A 6000-nucleotide genomic window follows, 5' to 3' on the forward strand; every position below is an offset into this window, starting at 1 on the left:
TCAATTAGTTGAACATTTATATTTGTGCCTTAAACCCTTAGGCTTATGGTATCATGCACTGCTTGGACTTTCAAGTCATCTGCTTTTGTTTTCACTTTTGGGAGCCTTTGTATCAATCCTTGCTGTTTTGTTGTTGCTGTTGTTGTTGTTTTTTGTTTGTTTTACTGTTGTTGCTGTTGTTATTTTGAAGGTATTTTTTATTTGTTAACAATATTTTAGCTGAAACTTTCTGTCTGCCTAAATAAATATTTAGTAACACGAGCTAATCACATAGACTTCCTTCTTCTATGTTATTTAGACATTCATTCCTTAAAAAAATAATGGCCTTTTAGAAGATACAGACATACACGGACATACAGAGCTAGAGACACAGTGCTTGAGTAATACTTTGCAACCAGTGTTCTCCGCTTACAGTAATGTCACTGGTACAAAGTCAGAAGCATTTTGCATCCAGGAATCTACAGATATACTAACTCACTATCATCTCACTTGGAATTTCTTCTCCGTAATATAAATATGTGCAATAGAAAAACGATCCAGTTCACTTTCTGAATGTGGCCCAAGATCAGAAAACCAACAAACCAACAACAAAACAAACAAACAAACAAATCCTCCTCCCTCCCCAGTTTTTACTGAAGCTAAGATTCAGCACTGAGCACTTCCAACAGGAAAAAATACTCTAAGCCTGACAACTTTCAAACATTATTGACACTAGTATCTGTCATTCAACTGCTTGATTTTAGATATCAGCAGTAATGCAAACTCAGATCAGAAACATTTACACATTTTATTTCTTATTAGTAACCAGAACAAAACACGTGGTACAGTATGGGAAAAACATAAAGCAGCTCTGACCTTATTTTCTTTGTCTTTTTTCTTTTTTTTTCTTTTTCTGAAGCATATTAAATCAACCAGTATTACACAAGAGAATGATTAACGCTAGTTAAAAGTTAAAAAGTGTACAATTCTGCCATTGTGGAATAGCTGCTCCACTGTGTATATAAACTCCACTTTGGTTAACTCCATCATATTTGCTTAAATATGCATTGTAATTTAAATGGGAAGAAAATAGTCTATAGTATTCCTTATTCTGCAGAGTACTTCTTTTGCATACTCGCAGGCATGCTTAAGGGATTTGGGGTTGAATGGGAGCTTTCTATACCCTTACACAAACGGAAAGCATAGGAATGTTTCAGAGTAATCTCCTCAGCTTAGACTATCATGCTATAAAATGGAAAGGTAGGCTTAACTTTACAAAGAAACATTTTCTTATTTCTACAAACATAAATGTTCAGAAGCAAAGCTCTGCCTGTGAACTTCTGGAATGCTTGCGATATAGAGCCACTGTCTAAAAGATGGGTAAATCCTTTGTGTTTTGAGTAAATCATTTATTTGGATTCCAAAGTTGAGTGGAAATTTAAGAAGTATTAATGGGGAGCAGAGCAGAGGTTATCTTATTACTGTGGAGGCCAGAAAGGAAAAATTTTGAACAGCAGTGCAGATGCTGATTAATATAGTAGGTTAATAAAGTGCAGGATAAAAATAATTATCTCATAGTAAGAGCATTAAATTTAAGGAACTAAAATCATTAGTAAAGAAATTATTCACAATCTTGAGCATTCACTGAACTTAGTGAATAAGCAGATATGTTTTAAAATGAGTATAAAAAACAGAAATGTGTTGTTTTTAAAATAAAAATAATCAATGATTTCTTAAAAATAATAGGATGAGAATGCATAGTCAGCTACCTGCTAGTATATGCTTTGTTTCATAAAATTGATTTCTGTTAGAGCTTTTCTTTTCCTTTCTTTTTATTTCAAGATTTATATTGATAAGATTGAAAAGATGTTCATAAAGAACAAAATTATTAAGATTACCTATAACTATAGCAATTTAATTTATTAAATTAATTCGAGCCTTGGACACCTTTTAAACTTCGCATTGATCTTTGTATGCAATAAATGCCACCTCCTATAAAGAAAAGGACAGAAAAATTAATCACATAAAACAGATCATATTAGGGTCCATCACTGAAATATTATTATGTAATAGGTGCGTGGGACCTGCATATAAGAGAAAAAAAGTTTTCAAATGAGGTCAAGTGCCTTATGCTCTAGTTTTTTCTATGTTATTCAATCTACAGTTATCAGGTATCATTCAAGATATATGCATGCAAAGAACTTAGTTTTAGAACAGCTGAAACTGCAGCAAAGATTAAAAGAAAAAAAATAGCCTGGCTTCTTAAGAACATTTGATCACTAGGTACACTAGGAATATGTATGTATTTGAAGTTCAGAATGAAGCCTTTCTTCCCATTCCTCAAGCTTCAAGCTTTGGCAGTGTCATTCAAGCATGTCTTTACTTGGTTCCTGAGGCTTGATCAGGAATCAGGCAGTGTCCACCCTGCGCTTGTTATGTCTTTGCCCATGTATGGATGGCAACTTACTGGAAACCTGATTCTTCAGAAGGGAAGGAACGAACATAGGCCTGCCTCTTTAAATGAAACAACAACAAAAAACAAATTTAAATTTATGAAAGTAGTAAAATGAAACAATGAAAAATGTGTGTAATCTACAGAATGTTTTCTATGCCTAAATTCATATCTAAACAAGATCTAATTGTCTTATCAAATTCAAACTGTAACACAGAAATTCAGCCTTGACTGTTTTCTTCCTGTGCTCAATCTACCAACATGGTCATATTTGGAATTTTAAAAACTGAAACTGTTTTTCGTTGTTCACGTTAAGAATTTCTAATTAAGATATCTGCACTTTCTTCGTAACATTAATTTATGAGGAAAATCTAATGGAATTCGATTAGACTTCTGTATAAAGAATTTTCAATTTAGAGGACTTTTAAAGGTAGTGATGTTAATTATGAAGGTGTCAGAATGTGCTTAATTGGCATCTAATTTGCATGGAGATAACAGAAGAGATAGCAAACCTTAAGATATTTGAAATTGTTTATTCCAGGAAGAAATATCTTTCTCCCCACTACACAGTGATGAGATTTCACTAATATGTGAAAATGTCCTTTATTCTATACTTGAAATTGCCAAAAAACTTGCCTACAAAGATTTTGATTAGAAATATAGGGCAAGACAAAATATTTTGTACAACTACACAGTCTTTCTAATTTGAGCTATTGCTTTCTAATAAACCTTTCTCTCTTTTTTCTTTATTTTTATATATCCAGTGCCATCAATTATTCCTTTAAAATCTTAATTTGTCACTGCGTATCCTTTTCCTTAACATTGAGTCTTGTTCCTGAATTTTGCATTTAAATATAAAAAAGTAGCTGAATACAGGAGGACAGAAAAGGCAGCAGATAAAATAGATTTGCTTGCAGATGTCAGTTACAGCTGTACTAGGAGGAGAGAAAGAAAATTTGCTTTCCATTCCATGCCTGTTAAAGTCAGAACTGAAGGGCAGAACTGAAACATGCTTCTCATTGACCTCTGTGTAACCATTATTTTTATTTTTTTCAAATCTTTATTAATTTCAGGTTAATATAAAATAGAATATAAAATACATCTAAAACAATACTTCCCCTTACATGTCATTGAAGTGGAAGTAGAGATTCTTGGCATAATTGTATAAGTAAACAGATCAGTTTACATTTTAATTTGTATTATTAATGTAACTGGGATCCTACAGTGTAGTATACAGGAAGGAACAAAAGTGAAGAATATATCCCACAGCTACGAAAAGCATGGAGATACCAGACTCCAGTTAAGTCACTGTTTGTCAAATCTTGTCTCTGAAGTTTGTAAGATTAACTTAAAACAAAATGACTATTTTCTATCTCCACTGTTACTGGTTCTAATTCCCCAATTTAAAGGATTCTTGTTAAGATTACTGCTAGGAAGGCAATTTCTTCCACTGTTTTACCAGTAAAACTGACTGTCTTTTGGGAATTTTAATTCTGCTTAATGTTCCGTGTTCTCTCCTCTAACAAATTTCCTTGAAACAGCATCACTTCTGAATGCAGTTTGCTAGTTTATTTATTTTGAGGTTTAGATGCTGACATATTCCATAGATGAGATTATATACTATCATCTATATAGTGTATACTATAATGTTGGTGCCTGGCAATAGGATGATTATTCATGTAAAAATGACTGTCCAGTAATGATTTGTGAGGCTTGCAGTAAATATTTGAACAGAACATACTATAGCCACATGAAAGTGCGTCCTTGGTTCATTCATAGCCTTGCATCAGAAGTAACCCATGTTAAATCAATTAGTTCCTAGGACCATAGGAACTGTGAAAAGAAAAAAATCCAGTTCAATAACATATCAAACCTAAGGTGGGAACTTATGTCTCTTTTAGAACACATGAAAAAGTATTTGACAGGTGTTCATAGAATACAGAACAAGAGACTCAGTAACAGGACAGAACTGGAAAAATGTGTAAACCCTAATGCACAGAACTAAATGCTATATAGATCACACTACAGAGTTTGAAGCAATTCTCTTTCTGCGATAAGAGAAACTAAATGGATATCTGTGCAAATCATTATAGGTGTAAGTCAGTTATCGTACTTGACATTTTGAAAAAACAGGGAGTCTAAGTGAAGCTGATTTGCTTCACATGGCTTATTTGAAGCCCTTTTTAATCTAGGAAAATTAATGCAGATGACTGTACATGCCTTGTGAAATGCATTTTCAGGAAGCACGCCAAGAGTTAACACAATCAAAGTTTTACCAAGCTATTGTGAGTATAATATTTTCCAGGTAACTCAGTTTTGGTATCTTCCAATTACTAACAATCTTATGGCTCTTTTCACAATAATAATTTTACTGAACATCCTGACCAAACTCCTTCTTCTTACTATTATGTTCCACTGATTCTGAATTACAGAAACCTCAAGGTGGGTTTAAACAAAAAACATGGTGTTAAACATAGTTACAAATTTGGAAATAATGTTCTGTTTGGCTCTTTCAGCGTCCAGCCCACTGAATTTAGTCATAGAATCATAGAATCATGCAATCACCAAGGTATTATCTTCAGTAAGTCTGTATGATAGTCCCATAAGTACACTGTAGTTAAGATTTTGCTTAGTGTTGACCTTCCACCTCTGAGTTCACTGAATGCTATTTCAGTTTTGCTACAAAACCTTGCAAACATATTTCCTAATTCAATAATTAAAGTCATTATTTTGTATTTATTGTCCTTCTACCTTGTTTCTTTTTAGCATTTTTGTTTCTAATATTTTTGTAATGCTTTATCATTTATACCTGTCTCATGAATGTAATTGTGTTATCACTACTCATACATCCCATGTTCTACAATACCTTCCTGGAAAAGGTGTATGAGTGGAGATAAGTACTTTAAATAAGACTTCAGGAATGTAATAATGATTTACTTTTTTCCATTCCCATGACATACTCAAGTAAAGCACTTGAAAATTTTGTTAGTAGGCTTATGAAATAGCTTGATTTACAAGAGAATTACTCTGATATCAAAATCAATGATCACAATATATTAGGATTAACTTGCAAAATCAAAGTAACCATTAAATAAAATGCACCGATGCCATAATCCAGCATATAGTGAATATATTAAGCATTTTGTCTAAGCAATGCAATTTTGGGAGTTTCTGGATGCTTTTACTGGGGTATTATAACAACTAACAAGTAGTTAATAGATGCATGTATTGAACTTCAAGGAAACTGAACTATCTCTCTTGAAATACTCTTTCATTGGTTTAACAAAGTCAGAATATACTGCAGTGTTCAGTTTTCTGTATATTTAGTCATAAACATCCCTTTAACATCACCTTTCAGTACTTCTGGGTGTATGTTTTGCTTTTTAGTAAGATTTGAGGTGTGTGTGGCTTTGTAAAATGGGTTTTATTTTAAATATATACTTTAAAAGGACATGGTAAACTCTTGTCTCTTCCTACCTCAAATTGCTGAGTAAAGTTTATTTGCAATTAATTAATCAATCTTTGAAATTAATTGTAATTAAAGATGAAAATGTTTTTATCCTTAAAGA

Source organism: Numida meleagris, chromosome 7 (genome assembly GCF_002078875.1).
Source record: "Numida meleagris isolate 19003 breed g44 Domestic line chromosome 7, NumMel1.0, whole genome shotgun sequence".
NCBI lineage: Eukaryota > Metazoa > Chordata > Aves > Galliformes > Numididae > Numida > Numida meleagris.